The sequence below is a fragment of the Haliotis rubra genome, unplaced genomic scaffold, assembly GCF_003918875.1.
Source record: "Haliotis rubra isolate DU_JTF1 unplaced genomic scaffold, ASM391887v1 Scf85, whole genome shotgun sequence".
Lineage (NCBI taxonomy): Eukaryota > Metazoa > Mollusca > Gastropoda > Lepetellida > Haliotidae > Haliotis > Haliotis rubra.
Genome location: NW_025767579.1, coordinates 1168563 through 1192323, shown reverse-complemented (window position 1 = coordinate 1192323; position 23761 = coordinate 1168563). Strand labels below are relative to the sequence as shown.

Sequence of the window (23761 nt, the reverse complement as noted above, 5' to 3'; positions counted from 1 at the left end):
TTCTTTTAACTATATTTTTTCACTTAAAACAATTTCCAAAGAGGGAAACATTACTAGTTACACAGTGTTAATCTTTGATGGCATGGGCTCTATGGGGTGACTGAGTGATATGAAGCAAGTGAACATCGCAAGCCACTTGAGAAAGCATCAGATCATGTTTATACCTTAACAAAGAGCAAGAAACTGTTCATCAACATCGTGCTCTGCATTGAAGAAGCATTAAGTAAACATTTCTTGGAGAAACTGAGTTTTAAGACAAAACAACGCAACACATGACTAAATAATTCTTCATGGTGAAACTGAAAGCAAAGGGGGGTGATTCTGGTATTTGGTACATCTCCACTAATGAGGCAAAGATACAGAAATAGGTATCATGGAAGTCTATAACTAAGCTGGAGATAGCTGTCTTACACCTACACTTATCCTGTAAATCCAGGCACAAAGCTAGGCAGGGAGATATCAACAAAAGCACTTGGAAGTATGAACATAACCCAGACTCACAAAGCACAAGGATGGTGCCCTTCATAAATGTGATGACTGTGATAAAACAATTAGAGGTTTCCTCAAATATAATACTATTTATTATGTGGGTATTTACTGCATTATGTGCAAATGTTTGGTAAATAAATTAAAAACGATATATTATTCTACAATAAATTAGAATTGTAGTTTCATACAAGCAGATTGCTGTTAATATCTATCAATGATAGCATCGCAGCACCACTGACCTTCAACATCAGGGGTGGAAATAACCCATTGCCCGATGTCCGAGTCCAGTGTTTTTTTCTGTCGGGCAAGCACTGTACAAGCACACTGTACCAGTGTCCAGTTGACTTTCCAATGTTAATTATGTTGTTATTTAAAAAATCAGCAAGAAAACGGTCGGTATAGTGGAAAAATTATCAGGGCAAGTGACATTACATGTGCCACTGTACCAGAGTACACTAGCAATTATAAAGTTTTTTCACCCCTGAACATGTAGTGTTAACCAATGTTCAGCATTATGCAGTATTACTGGTATGTCACATGCAGTATCACTGTTCTTCAAGGAGAATATCATCAGTTATCAACATATAATATATGCTATATCACATGAAGTATCACTGTTCTTCAAGGAGAATATCATCAGTTATCAACATATAATATATGCTATATCACATGCAGTATCACTGTTCTTCAAGGAGAATATCATCAGTTATCAACATATAATATATGCTATATCACATGAAGTATCACTGTTCTTCAAGGAGAATATCATCAGTTATCAACATATAATATATGCTATATCACATGAAGTATCACTGTTCTTCAAGGAGAATATCATCAGTTATCAACATATAATATATGCTATATTACATGAAGTATCACTGTTCTTCAAGGAGAATATCATCAGTTATCAACATATAATATATGCTATATCACATGAAGTATCACTGTTCTTCAAGGAGAATATCATCAGTTATCAACATATAATATATGCTATATCACATGAAGTATCACTGTTCTTCATGAGAATATCATCAGAATATCATCAGTTATCAACATATAATATATGCTATATCACATGAAGTATCACTGTTCTTCAAGGAGAATATCATCAGTTATCAACATATAATATATGCTATATCACATGAAGTATCACTGTTCTTCAAGGAGAATATCATCAGTTATCAACATATAATATATGCTATATCACATGAAGTATCACATGAGGAGTATCACTGTTCTTCAAGGAGAATATCATCAGTTATCAATATCATCAGTTATCAACATATAATATATGCTATATCACATGCAGTATCACTGTTCTTCAAGGAGAATATCATCAGTTATCAACATATAATATATGCTATATCACATGCAGTATCAGTGTTACCTTTATCTATCAAGCATTGTCTCTAAGAAATAAACATAATAATTCATAGAATGTATGTACTCATATTGTTATTTGTTACGATATGGTATGATGTGGTGCGATATGATATGATATGATATGATATGATACATGGTATGATATGACATGATGTAATATGGGGTGTTATGATATGATGTGATACGACAAAGTATGTGTAATGCGATGTTATATGATGTGATACATTTTGATGCGATATGACATATTGTGATTTGACTATTTTTATTCTTTTCTATGATATTGTGTACTATGTTCTTGTATACTATGGGCCTGTGGCCTTCAGTATGAATAAAGATTGATTGATTAATATCAGTGTTATTTAACATGTAGCATTAAATATGTTCAGCTTAATGTGTCAACTACAGTATCACTGTTATCAGACACATAGTTTTAAACACAGAATAATACTATATCAGATTCAATGTAACATTTGCCATCAGCTTATGTACAAGTAACATTCATCACCAACACAAGATCTAGTAACATTCACCATCAACACAAGAACTAGTAACATTCACCATCAACACAAGAACTTATATATAGTAACATTCACCATCAACACAAGAAATAGTAACATTCACCATCAACACAAGAAATAGTAACATTCACCATCAACACAAGAACTAGTAACATTCACTATCTACACATCATGGTGTTTAACAAGGTACTTTTTTCAACAACCATTTACTTCTCATAACAGCACTAAGGTAATGAATGTCTTTTTATTGCTTTCTCTGCAAACATTCCTGGTTTATGACACCACCATCAAGGATACTGCCTCCCGACTAATGGTTTTATTAATAACAATGTGAGTTATGTGATTCAGTGCCTACTGTCGCATGGCTGCAGAAGGGGAACCAGGGGTGCTCCTGGTTCATCTGTAAGATACAGCCCTGGCAGGGTAATATTTCACTGCAATCTTTCCTATCTCTGAGGTCAGACAGAGTAACATAAACAATCATTCAAAATGAGACTTTTTTAGACTCATTATCAAGAGTTTTGATGCATGTCAGTATGTATGAAAATGTGAATTAGTGGAACAGGTTATACCTAACAACAAGGAGATAGTGGGCAGAGGTTTTGGGTGGGTCCTTGAAGCTATTTCTTTCCCCATGGAGGTCTTTTACTTCTGAAGTTTGTTATCATTTCTGAGCCCTGATTGGATGCTTCACACTTACCTGGATAACATGATTGGTCATGGAAAACTGGAACTAAGCCAGCAAGCCAAACCAATCTAGTCTCTCTGGCTCCATGGCAGAGGAGGAAAAGTTTTATTGAAAAACATGTACAATTGATTTAATGAAATGTTTTCCATCCCGATGATTACTGACTGGCCTGATTACTCTGTAACATGTATGCTACTTGAAGTAAGGTAAATTACCTGGCAAGTATACTCAGCAGCAAAAAAAACCCATCAGTACGAATTCAAAATTAGATAGGCACTGTAATCAAATCATTACAGAAATGGACATAATAAGTGGATCAAAAACATTTTTTTTGTACAATATCCTGACACATCAATGAATAACTCAGCACAATTCCAAGACATTACATGAACGTTTGCAGTCCATTCAGACTCTTGACTTCAGTATCTAGTGTGACCACCATGACCACCACAGTGCACCAATCGATTGATGAAGGCCGTTGGCACCTGCAACCACACTCTGAGAAAGGCCTGGCGCAATAAATCGGCTGTGTTCAGCCTTGGTGTGACATTATTCAGTCTCCTCTGAATTTCATCCCAAAGATGTTCAATTGGGTTTAAATCAGGACTAAGGGCTGGCCACTGCATAATGTTGACACCGTTCTGCTGTAGGAAGTCCCGTGTAGCTCTGGCAGTATGGGCCCGGGCGTTATCATGCTGGAAAATGTTGTTCCGGTGACGTGCGAAAATTGGTATGACGTAGGGTCTGAGAGCTTGGTCAATGTAGCGCACCACTGAGATGCCGTCTCTTCTCCCTGGACCAAGGTTCTGGAACACTACAGGACCCACTCTGGTTCAGGCCTATTCCACCCCATACTATGATGCTTGCACCTCCCCATGAGTCTCTTCCCATAACACATTGGTCTGAGTAACGCTGGCCACGTCGTTGCCATATTCTTGTTCTGCCATCTGCAGTTGATACGCAGTACCGACTCTCATGTGTGAACAGAACAGTTCTCCATTGCCAGTATCGCCAGTTTTGGTGTTGTAGGGCAAACTGTAGACGTCACACCGATGGCGAAGGGTGAGGATAGGTCCACAGTAAGGTCTACGGCAATGGAGGTCCCCACTGTTAAGACGATGGCATACTGTTTCAGTACTGATTGGTCTTCCGTGTGTTCCCACTGTCTGGCGTGCTGTTTCGGATGCCTGCATGAAAGGGGTTTTGTACATGCTGTCGCACAACATGGTGGTCTTGTCGTCTGGTGGTCACCCTTGGTCTGCCAGTACAGGGGCGATCATTTGTTGTGTTGGTGCCTCGGAAATGTTGCTGCAGCCTGTAGATGGTTTGAACGTTGACCTGGAAGTGATTGGCAACGGCTTGTGCAGTATGGCCAGCTTCAAGTCTTCCTTAGCGCCTGGTTCCTCTTAGCTGTCGTGAGTCGCGGCATCCTGCTGACGTTGTAATGTGAATGTTTCAACCAGGTTTGGAGGTGCATTTTATAGGGCTGATCCTTGTGAACAGCAAGAGCAGCACGAGTTGCATGAAAAAAAACATGGAGAACATGTACCATCTCCGGGATCAGGTTGCGTTTTGGGGGCCATTTCCTGGGTTCCATTCTGAGTTTGGGAAGGAATGTCTTTGCTTAGGTAAAGTTGGGAGATGTTGTCAAAAATATACAGTCAAAACATTAAATGAGTTTACAGTTATCCGCTTCTGCGAAGGAAAATTCCAAACTGACGTTTCTTTTGCTGCTTAGTATATATCAAACACTTATGTTGTCTTCAATCCATGAAGATCCAGAGGGTGTTCACAGTTACGGTAAATATAAACATAAAGGATGAATGTTTATGGTTTGATTACAAAAATATAATAATCACTTTCATCCACTTTGACCAGAAAATGTATGCTTTATGGGCGACTCCCTCCCTGAATGCTGTCAATTTATATTTATGTAATTGTGAAATTACTTGGTCCTGAAACCCCTGCTTGCAAGTACTTACAAAGTAGTAGAATCATATTACAGGATAGCCTGTGAGCACTGAGTGAATGTTGTGAACATTGTGAGCAATATTCCATCTGTATCATACCAGCCTGAAAATCAAGTCTGAAACAGTTGGGATGGTGGGGTAGCCTAGTGGTTAAAGCGTTTGCTCGTCACGCCGAAGACACGGGTTTGATATCCCACATGAATACAATGTGTGAAGCCCATTTCTGGTGCCCACTTATGTTGTCTTCAATCCATGAAGATCCAGAGGGAATATTGCTAAAAGTGGAGTAAAACTAAACTCACTCACTCACTGAATGTCAAACCAGTGGTTGACAGCATGAGCAGTGATCAGTCACACACAATTAGCTGTAACAGAGGTGAACCATCGGGCCCCTCACTCACTCTGACAAACATGAGATACTGGGGACCTATTCTGCCCTGGAATCATTACAGTATAAATAATTTGTTAATTGCTACTTTGGTGTCCATTTCATTTTATCAAGACCACCTGGTCCTTTCAAAACGTGAATCTAAATTAAGTCATGTGACTGAGACACAGCAGAGGTTTAGTCAGTGCAGGGCGAATAGAAAAAGTTGAAATTTTACACCTACTGGTATTTGCGCACTTGATATTCACACATGCACATCTGTGTATAAAGTACACCTTCAGCAAAAAATATATATCTAAAAACATCACACAAAAGACAGTATTAGATATATTATGCTCTCAATACGTGACAAAGGTTATAAAAAATGAATGTTTCAGATTTATAGAGCAATTACAGGGCACTTCTACAGCTTCACCTTGCTCCAGTTTGAATGGATCCACTGTCTCTACCTGTATCATTGTGCACACCTGTGCAAGAACCTCACACCTGCATTTTATTCCCCAATAAACTAAAACAACTCAGGCACGATAATGGCAAGTATACCCCGTGGCATGGAAGTTCAAAGCACAAGTGTGATATCATCTAATCTCTATTGTGTAAGTGCCATCACATATTGTCATGTTCTTTGCAATGTGTCTCTCCACAACATTACACTGCTTGAATTACTGCTCATAAACAATACAGATTTAGAACAGGCAGGATTATTCTTTTCAAATGTACATATTTTGAATATTCAACAATGATTCATTAATAATTATTATTGTGTAATGTCTTGGAAAAATTACGTTTTTCTCTAAGCTGAAGAATACAATACAGCAACCAGTAGAAGCTTGAATCATGTGTTTGTGAACAACTTTTGGCAAAAGGGGCACATGTATGATGGTTTCTTTGAAATGTTCTGGAGCTCTCCTTCATTTAGCATGAAAACATGTCTGAGAAAGACCAGGCTATAACCAGGCTTCAACAATAGAACAGAAAAATGATAATTTGACACTGATGATTCTCAGATGAATATGAATTGAGAGACAATATTATTTGGGTTGAAAAACAAATCATATTCAAAAGAATGAAAACTGAATTGTCATTAATGGTAGAGTTGCATCATGTAGGATGTCAACCAGGAGTTGAATGAAGCATTCAATGCCACATATCTGTTCAACCCAGTCAACCAGTAGTTGAATGATGCCAAACAATGTCACATATTTGTTCAACCCAGTCAACCAATAGTTGAATGAAGCATTCAATGCCACATATCTGTTCAACCCAGTCAACCAGTAGTTGAATGAGGCAGTCAATGCCACATATCTGTTCAACCCAGTCAATCAGTAGTTGAATGAAGCAGTCAGTGCCACATATCTGTTCAACCCAGTCAACCAGTAGTTGAATGATGCCAAACAATGTCACATATCTGTTCAACTCAGTCAACCAATAGTTGAATGAAGCATTCAATGCCACATATCTGTTCAACCCAGTCAACCAGTAGTTGAATGAGGCAGTCAATGCCACATATCTGTTCAACCCAGTCAACCAGTAGTTGAATGATGCCAAACAATGTCACATATCTGTTCAACTCAGTCAACCAATAGTTGAATGAAGCATTCAATGCCACATATCTGTTCAACCAAGCCAACCAGTAGTTGAATGAGGCAGTCAATGTCACCTATCTTTTTAAAGTATCCCATGACGGTTATTCATTGAAGATATGTTTTGTTTATTTGTTGTTTAATGTGGCACTCCAGTATTTCAGCTATATGGCAGCAGTCTGTAGCTTAACAAGTCTGGACCAGACAATCCAGTGATCAGCAGCATGAACATCGATTTGCTCAATTGGTATGCGATGACATGCGTCAGTCAAACCTAATCACTTGATCACGTTAGTCGCCTCTTATGACGAGCATGGGTTGCTGAAGACTAATTCTAACCTTGATCAAGAACCATGAAGACTCACCATGCATTGTGGCCCGTCAGTTCTCATTTCTCTTCCTTTGAAGATCAGGGTCCACTTGCACAAGGCTATCTTCATGCTACAGAGATCGTAACTCCCATAGCTCAATGCTTACATAAGTTATAGCGCTAAGATTACTCTTTGCAAGAAACCCTGTTTTTCTCTGGCATACTACTCTGATCAGGCAGTGTGGGTCTACTCGTTAAAATATCTTGCACAGATGAAGTGATATTAATTGAACAAACAGAGCTCTGATCCCAAAGTCTTCTATTTTGGGATTAAACTACCATAACATAAGGTACTGCATAATCTGTGTTAATATTGAACGTTTCACTACACCTTGATTAGGTAACACAACTGCAAGGCATTGCTTGGGATTGTTTCCTACTAGTGCTGAACAGTGAGATACTCCAGCAGCAACCATCCAGTTTTGGGAAGCTATGGAACGAAGTAATGGTTATATTATCTCCGATATGACTTTGTAATTACAGACAAGATCTATGTACTAACAAATGATATTGACATTTCTAAGCTGAGGTAAAAGTTTTGTTTTTACAAATCCAGAAACACAAACATACCTTCAGAGCTGTTCCATAAGGTAAAAGACTGAGTAATGGACATACCGTTCCTATGGCAACAAATTCTTTCAGACAGGCATAGTCAGCACCTATATCTTTTGAAAACATAACAATGACTTGAAAGAAGTTTATCAGTAATTGCCTAATTACATGTGTGAAAAGCTTCAAAGTGCTATCACACACATTCTTCTAAGTCTTTTTAACAAGCATAATTACCAAACTGAGAAGTACCTGTGTGATATCCATCTTTCTACACTGAGCCGGTAGGTATATCACCTCATAATCTTACTAATGCTCAATTATGCCTCAAAAATCGCGACTAACTTTCTAAGCGCAAGGTTGTGACAGACATTTGAGATTAAACACAACAAGAAACAAAGCCATGAAATGTCTTAAAAGAAGGTGGGCCGTGTTACACTCCTAATAAATCAAGCAGCTGAATTGATAGTTTTGTGTTTATTGTTGTAGGAGAAGCAATAGAGCCTAGGACCTGTCCTTGTCTAACTACCACCACACATGCAACAGCGACATATTTTCACATGGCCAGTCACATGAGCAGTCAGTTAGTTATATGACAATAGACAACATGCTCTGTGATCCTATCTTTCATGTTTACGACCAATTTTGTGAATTTGTCACATAGAGACTTAGTTACCACAGGGTTACAACTTGGCCACGAAATGGTGGGTGGTGGATGTATCAGATTAGCAGACATTTTTACATAGCATTGAGAAATAGTTATAATATATGACTTTCATTCCTTTTTTTCCTATCACATTTCAACATCCTCTTTTGAATACCATGGCATGTTTCTTAACCTTCATAGCACAGGGATGACAGGAAATGTGTCCTGGATGTAGTTCTCTATTATCTTAGATGCATGCTCATGCTAAGTCTCCATGGATGATATAGCAAGACATTTATTCAAATCAGCAATAGATGCATCTTGTTATGACAAGTGAGAACAACATGAGAATGGTCATGCTGAAGACCAACATGCTCAAGACAACAGCTTTCACTATTTTTAGTTGACCACAACAAAAATCATATGCTTGGGGAAATATTCTGCATCCTAGTCACATTCATAAACTAATATGCAGAAATGATAGAGACACATAGAGCAGTCTTTAATGAGTTGCTATGTAAACCAAACGATAGCTCAAATTGTGATGAGTTGCACCATCAGAATTTGATCCAGATTTGCACTCTAGCAAAGTTTCAGTTTCTGATGTCAAAAAGTATCAAAGATAATTTCACACATATAACTGTACTTCTGTGTTGGTCTGTCTCCTAGACCCTAGAGAATAAATTAAATAGGAGTCCCACTCAAGTCTAGAATGATTTGGGACCCGTGAATATCCGAGTTAGAATTGATTGTCAGTAACCCATGCTTGTCAAAAGAGGCAACTAATGGGATTGGGTGGTCAGGCTTGCTGACTTGGCTGACATGTCATCGTATCCCAATGGCGTAAAACGATGCTCATGTTGTTGATCACTGGATTGTCTGGTCCAGACTCAATTCTTCACAGACCGCTGTCATATAGCTGGGATATTGCTGAGTGCACTGTAAAACTAAACTCACTCATTCATTCAATAGAATGATTTGGCAAGTCTATTCGCCATCAGCACCAGGAATTAAGGATTGTTCAGGGCTCCATTTGAATTTGTTTTGCAGATAGATATTATAATTGTGTATCTTTTAAAATGGTAACTTTTTTCAGCAACTAACTGTCTGTCTACTTCTGTATACACCACAAACAAAACACATGTCAAATTTCATCCGAAGACATGTGCCTGAAAAAAAGCAACACTATGGTTGTCATGGTGACACTACACTTTAGCTGTAAGCATTTGAAAACCCTTAGACTGACCATTAGTGGACAAAAGAAGACAATTTCAACAACATTGATACTCATGGTTTTGGAAACTCACAAATGGAGTGTTCAACCATATGAACTTACAATACGGGAGATTTCATAATGTGTCAATAAATACATTTTATTGAGCATGAAGATAACGCACCTTCTACAAACACTTAATTGTTCACTCATCATAGACTATCATTATCTGGGACCTGTCTATCTGTAACAAGACCACCTACACCTTTGGAGGACCGTCTGTGTGATAAATGCTCTGTCCTTGAGGATGAACAACACCATTTCGTGTGTTGCACTAAATAAAATGCAAGAAAGTCCTTATTTAACTCCCTTTCCTCTAAAATTAATAACTTTCTCAGACTTACTACCACTGAAAAATACAACCTCCTTTTTTGGACCATTGTCCAAATAGTATAGAAATTATTTGCTACCACATGTACAACTTTAAACAAATATAGAAGATCTGATTGTCCTAGGCCATTATTATTATTATACACATTTGTATTATTATATGTTTTGTTGGTCATCATATATATGTGATTCATTATATATCTTGTTATGTAGTTTATAGAATATTGTCACTGTTTCTGTATGGAACGTTTGCACAATAAATACTTGATTGATTGATTGTAAATATTGTAGATCTTTCATGTTGGCCTCAGTCACACCTACATTCCAATCATTAATCTCATATCTCCAATTATCTCTGGAGATTGTCTCTGTTCTTCTGGTGCCCTGACTTCCAGACAGTGACTCCACCATGTTCTATATTACCCAGTATTCATCACCCTTACATGAGAGTGTAGTATAATTTACTAGCTTTCCCATCAGTAACACTGTTTTTTTGCTGATATTATCCTCACAACTGATTAGAGCATCTACATTAAATGTCACTGTCCTAAGTCAGTCTTCGGCTAGTTGACAGATTATCTCTACGCTGCCCATACACGGCAAAGGGAGTATGATGTATGAGAGCGCCACCTACCTTGGTGTTGAGTTACTGTTGATGGTGGGGCCCCGGAAGTATCCGGTTACAATGGGGGTCACCCATATGGCTCCTCTCAAGTGCTGTTGATGATTGAGAAGCACAGTTAGTCATCCCTTGGAATAACATGAATATTCCCCATTTAATATGGCTAGTTATACACCATACAGATTTGTAGAAAGAGTGTTTAATGTTGCAAAAAGGTCATATTATAGCCCTTATTAACTCATAGTGTACAAATCAGTTTAGATATTGGCAAATGCTAAACTAATGGGATTCATAGCTTAAAAACGTTAATGCTTATGTTTATAATGTCAGGAAGGGCAACAGTATTGGCTTTGAATTCAGGAACATAAAGTACTCCAGTATCGTATATCACAAGGGTGCTGTTTTCAGATGATTAACTCTGGAACATCGTTTGAATGTGTAGGTACTCCGTCTATTACAGTAATGGGGTTATTGGGACAATGCCAAGCTAAGCCGTCAAGTCGAGTTTACCATATACTTAGCCCGTGATAACACTAATGGTTCACGCACATATTACTACAGTCACTGATCTGTGTTATCACAGGAGACAGATAACACGCAGTATCATTCAAAATGAAATAATGATACTTTGTTTACACATCATCACCAATAAACCAGAGTGGATGAGGTAATGATTTGCCAAAAAGACCAACATCAAAGAAGTCCACAATCAACATGGCAACGATAATTTCTTGTAACATTATAATGATATAGTAAGTAATTGTCAACATGCAAGGTTTTTCAACATACATCTGATCCATATCATCAAAACACTTACAATATCCCTGCTTCTGAGAAATGAAGAAGATAAGAGGTCCTATGTTCCGGTTGTGTGAGAGCCAGAGTAATACTGTATAAACACTCTCCACATCTGACTTCACATACTAATGAAAAAGGAAACGGAAATGGTGACTTTTTGTTGAATGTTGTTTACTGTTGAAGAAAAACGTTTCATATCAACAAAATGGTGCTGCACTCATTGCATACCCCAAGTTCTCTGGTTCAACGGAGTACATGTAAAACTCATGCAAAAGATAGCCATTCTCCTATGAGCCATTCCTTTATCCTCCCTCTGTATATGAATCATAAGTGAATACAATATGACATCTACTGTGTACATATGCAAGAATCCAGTACAGATCCTACATCTGTTAACTATCATCATATGTCTTACTTCATTGATAAATGCATCTAAAATATACAGAGAATCTGACATATAGATTCTTCAACCGAAATTTATATTAATTTCCAACAGCCGCTGTGATTGATATATTTGTTCATTTCATTAATAAATGCATCTAAAATATACAGAGAATCTGACATATAGAGTCGTCATCAGAAATTTATATTATTTCCAACAGCCTGTGATTGATATATTTGTTCATATCATTGATAAATGCATCTAAAGTATACAGAGAATCTGAACAATCAGTCTTGAATAGCCTCTAAATAACTAGTGCCCTAAGAAAAATATCAGAAAATAAAATATGTTCATTCTGTGAACTGTACAATAAATGTTTAGTGACAAACTTAGTTTCTAGGTGTATATGCTGGTGATCACTATATTCTCTCTGTTGTTACAGTACTAGCAGTAACTGACACAGACTATTATTGCAATAACCATGTAATAAGGCTGCTACATAAAACACCTACAGTTCAAGAATAAAACACAACACACATTAACATAACATGCTAATATTTCTTAAAGTCTCTTTACCTATGTTGAAATGTGCATAGCTAGATAGAGCATATCCAGTGTTTAAGCCAAAACAGCCACTTCAACTTAGACATCTAATAAATAACGTAAAAATGTATGTATTACCTGATCATTAAAAATTAACTAAAATTTAGTACATGGCTAAAGATTGTATGTGCATAAACAAGGTATATACCTGCTGAATTGAATTAAATATATACAATAAAAATGAAAGAAAAAAGTGCCCTATTCAAGCCAGTCCCTATCATTCAGCCCTGACAGCTTTCTCTACCCTGACCATATCAAGAGGTAAGAAAATATTCCCAATGTGTTCTAATCCTCTTACTAGATATCTGATCCTCCCATGTGTATTCTTGGAGAAGTTTAATGGAGGGTCCAAGCCCACTGAAAATAATCCTTCCTCCCCTTGAGATAAATACCAAATAAAATGGAGGATCACTTGAGTTGTTGGTCATTAGGCTAAGCCAAGGTAAGAATATGGTTCTAGATTATCATCAACAAATTGCCATTGCCTCCTGCTTGCCATCAAGAGATCATGTCATGATTCTATACAGCTTTTTGTATGGTGACTTTTCAGGAAGCCCATAATTGGAGATGTTGTTACCTTTAATTGGTGTGTTATGTTTTCAGGTAATGTCACAGGAAGTCAAACATTTAATTGTTCTTCCATTCCACTATGGTGGCGATTTACATGACATGTTTATTTGGGATTTTCATTCACATTATTTGGGTTGCATTTATGATGTCCGTCACATCATCAAAACAGTATAGATTTACATGGAGGGCTTAGCTGAAGGATTTGTTTCCAGGAACACCGGATACTTCCAAGTCTTTTGGGGATTACACTGTGTAGACAGTTCTTCTGGACACCTAGAACTGTATTTAATGTGTCAGTCATTCTCACCATCCTGTTTATGAATCACAGTCTTTTAACAACAGCAAACACTGTCATCTAGCCATCTGTCAGTTCTACTTCATGCTTCTAATTTCATGTGGTTTAGTAACTGACTGGTGTTTTACTAATTTGCCTGAAGTTCTACAGCTCTTCTGACAGCAGTATCTTGTACTTCCTGTTAGATGGTTTGAGAGTAATTGCTGTGTTTGCACTGAGGTTTACCCCAAAAATAAATGTTGGGACCCCCTTAATCTTTAACTAAAATGTAGGTACCCACTTAATCTTTAACTTAAATGTAGGTACCCCCTCAGTCTTTACCTTAAATGTATAGACCCTCTAAATCTTTAACTTAAATATAGACACTACCTTAATTTGCAACTTACATACATAGACGACCTTAATCATTAACTTAAATGTATGGACCACCTTAATTGTTAACTTAAATGTATGGACCACCTTAATTGTTAACTTAAATGTATGGACCACCTTAATTGTTAACTTAAATGTATGGACCACCTTATTTGTTAACTTAAATGTATGGACCACCTTAATTGTTAACTTAAATGTATGGACCACCTTATTCGTTAACCTAAATGTATAGACCACCTTAATTGTTAACTTAAATGTATGGACCACCTTAATTGTTAACTTAAATGTATGGACCACCTTAATTGTTAACTTAAAAGTATAGACCACCTTATTTGTTAACTTAAATGTATGGACCACCTTATTTGTTAACTTAAATGTATGGACCACCTTAATTGTTAACTTAAATATATAGACCACCTTAATTGTTAACTTAAATGTATAGACCACCTTAATTGTTAACTTAAATGTATAGACCACCTTATTTGTTAACTTAAATGTATGGACCACCTTAATTGTTAACTTAAATATATAGACCACCTTAATTGTTAACTTAAATGTATAGACCACCTTATTTGTTAACTTAAATGTATGGACCACCTTATTTGTTAACTTAAATGTATAGACCACCTTATTTGTTAACTTAAATGTATAGACCACCTTAATTGTTAACTTAAGTGTATAGACCACCTTATTTGTTAACTTAAGTGTATAGACCACTTTAATTGTTAACTTAAATGTATAGTCCACCTTAAACATTAACTTGAATATATAGACCACCTTAATCTGTAACATTCGACATTAAGACAATGACAAGGATCAGTGGACTTCCGTGCTTAACTGATAAAATTGCTGTTGCAATACTTCTGTTGGTGTTTATGCTGAGCAAAGTTTTCTTGTATTTTATCACTGTAAGTTTGGCCCACTCAGCTGGACAAGTGGCACAAACAGTTCTGTAATGGCCCATAAACTTTCTGATCTATTTGCCAGAAACCCTTGTGTGTAATAGTTTTTCCTAATGATAATACCAGAGGATGTTCTGTTGACAAAGTGAAATCTGTAACCTATCTCGAACCTGATCTCATCCCTGTACAACCTCACACTACTCCTGGGGCAGGACATCGTTCTTTATGCACGTCACCTTACACAAGACAATCAAGTGTCCCTTTAGACACACAAGTTTGTCATAAACACAGAAGAACAAAGTCCTTCTAAAACATACCAAGAGTATATTATAACACTGTAATACAACATCACTTTAAGAACCACCATGAGTTTGTTATTGTTATAAACACTGTACTGCAAAGTGACTTTAAGATCTGACTTAGTGGCAGCCTATAAGACATGGCAGCAGGGTGATATAAGTACAATCAAACATCCTTTTAAGATGCACTTCACTGAGATATAAACATAGTTATTCAAAGTCCCTTTAAGACATCCTCAGCGGTAATGCCAATCACACACAACCAGTTTGAAAAGTAACGAAAAGTTCCTTAAAGACTCCAGCAGTCAGACAAAACACCTTTAAAAGATATACTCCACCAGTCAGACAGATAGCATGGTCATGTGACCTATAATCACATTACATTTATGTCTACACATGAACTTGGTGAAATAAATCTGCACATCCTGGGTAGCTAACCCCTCTCAACAAAACATAACCATGGAATAAAAATCTGTCTTTGTTTCATGTGTGTGGGGACACCCAAGAAATATTGCATGATTATGTTTTTGGTCTGAGAAATATTTACATAGGCATGATCTCCCTCTTGTTAATCCATTATGCATTTATAGTTGTGAAATAGTTTCATGACCCTGTAGATGGTCTGGACCAGGAAACATTCCACAGGTTCACACTTGTTTCTGTCATGACTTTTCATACAAGTTCTCTAACTGCTTCTCTAAGGCAACTGGTTCTCCTCAACTCTTGACTAAAATGGGCATCTGGTGATCACAATGGCCATTGGGATTGTACACTGATGAGAGTGAGTGAGTGAGTGAGTATGGTTTTATGCCACTTTTAGCAATATTCCAGCAGTGTCACTTTGGGGACATCAGAAAGGGGCTTCACATACTGTACCCATGTAGGGAATTGAATCGGGGTCTTCAGCTGACAAGCAAACGCTTTAACCATTAAGCTAACCACAATAAATGCAATATTTGTCGATAAAGACATCAAATATAAAATTCTAGCAAAACGTCACAATAAGACTTAGAAAGGCCAAAACAAAAATTATTCAGTTATTCCCACTAAGCTGAGCCTGTTTGATCAGAGCAGACATTTTCATTCCTTATCACGATCCATCTTGAATTACGATGTACTGAAGAAGTCAGAAATGCTGTCTGCGGCCACAGACAGTCGTGACACATAAAACATGACAACCCAAAAACCTTACCCTAAAATTATAGACAAACTCATTCATAAGAAGGAATTTCAAAAGCTTTTTCGGAAGATAAACCCCATCTCCCCTTAAAGAGAAATTAATGGTCATAACAACTCGTTCTAAATCATGTCTAGCTTTTGAGACATAGACGAAGGTGTGCCTCTATCACATGTTAGGTATTTAACTGGCACTGGGCTCACAAAGGCTTTGCGAATATAACGACACATCCACCGAGATGCTTGCCGCTAAGCTTTTATTTAAACTTGGCCCCATAGTATTAGTTTGCAGCACACGGTCTGTTTGTCGATCCAATTTTGAGATGCAACGGGGTATCTGTACTGTTTGCATAGCTTAACATACCCCTACTTGAAGCATACAGGTTAGAATCTGACATTACAGTGTATAGGGTATAGAGTGTTGATCTAATAGAGTAGTATAGTGGACTGCTTTATACAGACCCTTTCAAACTTACACATGAAATCGTAAATAACTTACTCTTAAACTGGGTATTACTCAATTATTACAGCAAATTCTTTAAAAGAGAGTTAGTATTAATCTGTATTACATATTGATGCAGACTTTGAAAATCGGCAACCTTACCTTTAAATGCGAGACAGGATGTTTAATATTACAAGTGCCTAGTGTGAGTAAATAAAGGCTGGGTTTCTGAAAGACACAAATGAAAATATGAAATTTTACATTTTTCTTATGACCTAGTTCTGTACAGACTTAATGTTTACATTAAGTGCAATACACAATGCAAAGATCAAAACAGTTTCAGCAATAGAAGTACCTTTATTGGAAGCTATGTGCACCTATTAACTGACATCCAACCCTCTTGATCCTGATGCATTACCATACATATGTAACAGCAATGGGTTTTGTATTTCACCTGGTTCTGTAGCTCACCTACATCGAGAGTGATTTGTAAAAATATTCCTTCACAATACTTTAGTAAATCTGTCATACCACTTCAGTGTAACTATAGCAACAGGAAAGAACCAGGTCCTTATATTCTTTGCTTGCATCAATGCTCTAGACAACCACCACCACCTACATATTGAGAGGGTGAGTGAGTGAGTTCAGTTTTATACCGCACTCAGCAATATTCCAGCTATATATGGCAGCGGTCTGTAAATAATCATTCAACAGCAACTACGCAACTGGGATACGATGACATGTCAACCAAGTCAGTGAGCCAGACCACAGACCAAACGTTCTCTACAGCTGACAAAATAGCCAAGCCTCTGGAGGTATTCGAACCCCAGACCTTATGATCCAAAGTTGAACACAATGCACTGCCCCATCCCAAGTTGCAAACATGACAAAATGATGAAGTGCTAGTTCATTTAATGCTGAATAAAAAGGTACCACTTTATCCTTTTATTGTTTGGTCTGCCAGTTTCTCTTCCAGGGCTGCCAGTTCCTGGGGAGTCTCCAGGGGAAACTTGATCCCATCTGGGAGCACATCCTTGTTCTCACTTGGACTTGAGGAGAGCTTCCTCAGAATGAGAGTCAGTATTCTCTGACTGGTCCTGTTTTGATCCTGGAGTTGGAGCATCTTCTCGTCAACTGCAGAGTAGCAAAATACTTTTTGTCAAAGCAGGAAATTCTATAAAAAAAATTGTCTTGTACATCAGGGTGTACTGGTCACCACAGGCAGTTCCGTATTGTGCTATTTTACCCCCATAAATTAAGAACCAAGCATGAAAGCAACAATGATCTCAAATCCTTAATGTCTTTTGGTATGGCACGGACAGGATTCTATCCTCGTGGGCGATATACCACTTTGCTACATCCCCAGTAAATTTCAGATAAAGGTCCATTTCTTAACATGAATTAATTTACCAGGAATGATATAAAAATGTTACTATTTACCTCTCTTTGAGTGTGGTGTTGGAAACGTCTGATTCCGGGAAGTGCTAGGGGAATCTAGGAATAGATTCCTTCGTGGCAGTGGGGCTGGTGGTGGCAAAGGGGCTGGTGGTGGCAAAGGAGCTAGTGGTGGCAAAGGAGCTTGTGGTGGCTGGTGAATGACTGAATCTCTATGGCGCTTTGATGGAGTGCTATCACTGTCAGTATCTGACTCCAGGTGGCGAAACGTAGGTCTGAAAATTTCAAGCTGAGTGTCATTTCTTGATAACTGATTCATAGAGGATACTAGCTAGCTTTATACATTTGGATGAATTTTTAAAAAATATTCTGTTCATTACTCGCCGACATAGAGAACATGAATCTGTAACAATATCGCTGTGATAATGTCATAACTAAGTCACAGACCATTGTGATAGCAGCGCTAACATTGTGACTTCATAAGCAAAACCATCATGATGTCAAACAATTTGGTGCACTCTAGTCTATTACACAATGTGAATTAAACGTTGCAGACATATTTTAACCTGTTATATCATTAATAGCCGAGTAACTATATGTTTTTCCAATGTAATTAATCACAATTGATTGAAATTTGAAACTTTGATATATTTGACTATATCTGAACTCACCGTCTTTTGCATTTCCATGGCTTGTTTCCTCATCTGTTTGCAGGTCTGATGTAGTCTCTGCCATTTTGCATTTCTTCACAGCTTTTTCATAAGTATCTAATTAAAAAAGATGCAAATTTTTAATATATGATATACCTTTGTATTTCTAATGGGCCTCAGGTGCATGATCAACACCAGTACTGTGACATTTTCATAGATGCTATGTTGAGAGAAGCCAACATTTAATCTGTATTTTTATTGGATTGTGATCAGAAACTACACTATGTATTGTTATTGATTAATGAATGCGCATATCCAAATTAACAAATAAACGATAGGAACAAAGTTATTTTTTGTGCGGAGAAGAAATGATATGGATATAATGCTTTGCATATTTTGAAACTGTATCGATTTTGTTAATTTGCATTTAATTCAGATACAAACATTTTGCAAATTGGTTATTCTATCATGAATGTGTGTAACTCACCACACTGATACAGGACTCGGCATGGGTATTTATTGAATGTGTGGTCCGGGTCTTTACAAGACCTTACAGCCTGTCAGATTTGGCTGGCATTGTACGGGGGCCACAAACAGTGAGTCTTCCCGACCATCCATTTCATGGGAATGACTTCTACTTCACTTTCGTCGGTGAATATGGCAACAACAAACAATTTCTGGAATAGCCATTAGATTGATAATATATTATTACTCAAGTAAATAAAACTCATAATGGTTGGGGAATAAATTAAAATCTACAGGAACCATCAATAAAATGCAAATCAAATAGGAACTTTCTTCCACCCTCCTTCTAAAGAAAATCTGAATCAAACCTTTAACTATTTGTGAATTATTTACGGCAATTTGACTTGCCAAGATGGTATTATTAGAATAACCTTTGTGTCATTGGAATTGCTACAAATCTGGCCATATGTGGAATCATAACACATTTTGTAACTACATCAGACAATGCCACAACAATATATATCAGAAAGTTTAGAAACTTTAAAAATTCCAAATATCTTGGATTCAAGGGGGTAACTGAAGAAATCACTCAAACGCAGGAATTTCCTACATATCAAGATAATATCTGAACCAACTTCAACAATATTTTCAACAATGAAAATGTCATGTTGGGTTTTGATGCATCGGGTCATGCATTTCTGTAGAAAGGAAAAATGATTCCATTTGAATTTGTCTGTATTGTAGACAAGGTTGAAACTGCAATGGAAGCGGCCCATCAGAATGGATTTTTTCAACATAATATTGATCTGTTCACCCTTTGTTGAGTTAACTTGATGCAATCCTTCTGAAAGGCATCGAATTATCTGTTGCAAAACAAATGATGGTTTTCTTACTAATCTCTTCAATCTTGCAAGATAATTTTCATAAGGGAAAGCAGATATGTTATCAAGACAGCCAAACTTTCGCACCTCTTCAGCAAGATGAACTACTGAATGTTGTAAACTAACATGTCTTTGCCATAGACACTTCCACAATGTGTTACAAACAAACAAAGAAGGCTTTGAGCATAATCACAATGTGTTCTGCAAAGAGATGGGGTGAGAAGAATGTGCATACCAGCAAACAATAACATGAAGTTTTGATAGAGCACTGTTGGTATTCTCCCTGCTAAAACCACAGGACCTGTATATAAAAGAATCTGGCGAAACTCAGAGGCCTTCCACCTTTCAATATCTTTTAATGCCCTGGGTTTCCTAGCAAATTCTCTGGGAATCCATCCTTTTAAAGCTGTGAGTCCATCAGATATGCTATTGATGACTTTGACTCCTAGTCTGCATGTCAAAGGACCCTTTATCCAAATCAGCAGCAACCGTCTAACAACCCCTAGACAAATCAAATGCATATAGTCTAGAGAAAATTGACTGACCATATCCCAACACCAAGCCTTTGCAATGGTGTTGGCCCTTTATGATGATCCTCACCATGCATTTCATCAAATGAAACATCTGATCTTAAGACAGAATGTGTCTCTGGAAAGGTCATCCTGTGGTTTAGATATATCCCTGCCTGGATGCACTTGTCACAACCAGAGTAACCAGAATGGGATTTCACATTCTTTATGAATGAACGTGCTGGTGAATCACAAATGAATGAATGAATTTCTACACCAAAATGCACATCTCCGCTTGTGAAACCTCTGTTTTTCAGATCAACTGTTTCAGTCACAAAATCATGTAAAAATTCCAAATTTGAGGGCTTGGAATTTCCATAGTAAAGGCCAATTATGAAGGGATCAGAGGGTTTGGTTTGAACAATGCTTCCTAATATTGGCCAAAACTGATTAGAAGTGCTTTTAAAAAGGGGCAAACCATCAATGTTTACTTGTAAGTGTATTAGATTGTCTTCAAAGCTATCCTGTCTCAAACGTAACTGTTCTTCAAATCCTGGTAATAGCTGCCACCTGAAGCTAGATCTTTGATATTGTAACAAGTTTTTGTTTTCAGTAAAGTACGTGGATCTTTGGGCAACTGGGGGAAATGTGGTTTGAGAATTGATAACAAAGCAGCAATTGCACAGAGAGGAATTTGAAAATTGTTTATCCAATCTTTTAACTGAGATGAAATGTCTTCTGTATCTGTATCTGAGTTTTCGGTGTCTGAAGATACAAATTGGTATTGATAGTCAACAAAATCCTCCCTGAACTCTTGTGTTTCAGCATGAAACTCGGAACAATCCTCATCTGAATGTTCTTCAATGTCATGATTAACATGCATATGAAAATTAGTAAGATTATCATCGGGCACTGGGGCACTGTTTTGGGAATCCCATCCCCCTATATCTTGTAAGTGCTCATTGACTCTCTCTTGAATTTGCCTTCTACAAGTCCAGTAAGACTTGGACATAAATGCCATAATATTCTGTACCTTTGAAACCTAAATCGGAACAATGTTTGGCCAATGTGCGGCTAATGTTGGGCCAATGTTGAGTAAATGCAGTACCTTTTTCACAATTGCTTGCCATACATTTTGGTAAATAATGTAACAAAACCCCACCAGGTCCTAATGTTAATAAAGAAAACCAAATAAATTCAAATAATTTAAAATGAAATGATAAGATTTATCAATGTGGTTAAAACAGGCTAGATATCTACCTAAAGAAAAAAAGTCAATAAATTTGTTTATCTACTCAATAAATTGCCTTTCAATACAGCAAGAGTCAGTTTCTTTAACTTAAATGATGATGTAAACCAATTATTTCATAATATATTCAAAATTCAGTATCACAGAAGTAACAATGCATATTTACCAACTGAAGGCCTCCAGAATGTAGTGTCGTCTGCTATGGGCATATCAGGTAAAGCTATCAGTGATGACATGTTTGGTATTCAAATTTCGAGAAAAAACGCCGTAAAATTCACGTAATAGAGTTAAAATACAGGAAAATAAATTATTTTATTTTTTCTGTGTATTTTCTTCAACTTTCAGCGAAATCTTAATACGAAAACATGGCTTAAAATGGTCATGTCCTCATTGGCAATAGGGGAGATAACTCTTTTATTCACAACGTTGAGCCAACTTGTGAAATAGATATAAGATCAGAGGGAAAACAGGCAAAGTTTTTCAAATGTTGGCCCACTGTTGGACCAACATGTCCAAAGCCACCGTTATGTTTAAGTCATTAAGATAACGTTGGGCCAATGTTGGCAAACCGTTGGCCAACCAACCAACCATTATACCAACATTGGCCCAACACACCTTTGCTATCTGGGTACAGCCTGGTGCATGTTTGTTTTAGTTTAGGGTCACTTAAAATATAATTGAAGCGAAAGATATATTTTTTTCGCGGCCGTTATTGATACATAATATGTCCGCACGTCAGGTATATCAAGGGCAAACTGTAGAAAGAAACCTCAAATAACTCACAACACTATATCGTCTGCCTTTGGTAAACCTTCCATCTTGAACTACTTTGTTGAACGTTGTAATGTTTATAAAAATATATCGTCAAATACAACTGTCGCATATTCTGGTATGAAGTTGAACAGCATTGCCAGACGTACATCTTATCAACTTTGCAAATGAAGCGCTAAATTTTACAACATCAACTTCTCCCCGTTATTTGAAGACACCTTGTGCGCGATGTTCTCTTGTGTATTGTTGACATTCTGTACTTACACGGAACTTTTTCTGAGTAAGTTGAGTAATTGCTTCCATATACGGATAAGGTGAAGTCATGTGGCCAGAAATGAACCAATCAAATACTTGGTACCACTTGATTTTGGAATCGTTATATAAAATGGCGTAAGAAATGTCGGAATAACAAGCTGGGATTTTGAGTTCTTATATTATTGAATAATTGCTATACAATTTATGTAAGTGTTATCTATTGCCCTTAATCACATTGACTTAACAAGATCGTAGACTTTTATTGATATGTTTCTTCATGCTGGCTCTACTTATGTTAGAAAGAAGATCAGTCGATACTCAGATGTGTCATTCCGCTGTATAATTATGTATAACAAATCAGTTGTTATAAAATTAAGTACGTGGTATGTGGATTAGATTGACTGAGTGTACTATCCTCTGTTCAGTGTATGTGAATATAGTTCACCAATTAGTTTTGTCATTGTATTTCGTGAGTAGACCTTCACCAATTGGGTAGTGCCCTTCTTCTCTAGGAACTGCCTGTCACGAGGCTGTCAGATTTGTACCTTCACTGAAGGCTTCAGCTGTACATGCAGGACAAGTAGGACGGTGTTCCTTTTTAGCTTGTGCATGCTTACAGTTAAATATTTGTTATGAAATGAAGAAAAATGCATTCTTGAGTTACAAGGGTGCAAGATATCGACAATAATGTCATTTTTCACTTTGTTCACAAGGTTACTATACCCAAATCTTCCTATAAACCCTTACAGTCCTTGTCTTTCAGTTTTGTGCATCAGGGATGAGACTTTGGGTAAAAGATTCCAGGACCAGCTGTGGTAGGAATTTCTGTCACTGGAACCAGTACTTTGTAATTTTATTGAATGTCATGAACCATAATGCTGATGTTAAGAGATCAGTTTGCCATTGAGTAGCATTCATTAAAATATTTTGCAGAGAAA

General features: G+C 37.1%; 1 protein-coding gene across 2 annotated transcripts in view; it reads right to left on the bottom strand.

Annotated features, from left to right (window-relative positions):
- Positions 1–16024: 16024 nt before the first annotated feature.
- LOC124262723 (tetraspanin-13-like) overlaps positions 16025–23761 on the bottom strand; it is a 31872-nt gene continuing 24135 nt past the window's right edge. For both annotated transcript variants that reach the window (XM_046697262.1, XM_046697263.1), the window contains one exon: positions 16025–16037. The gene's annotated coding sequence lies outside the window, so the exon portion shown is untranslated. The remainder of the gene's footprint in view (positions 16038–23761) is intronic.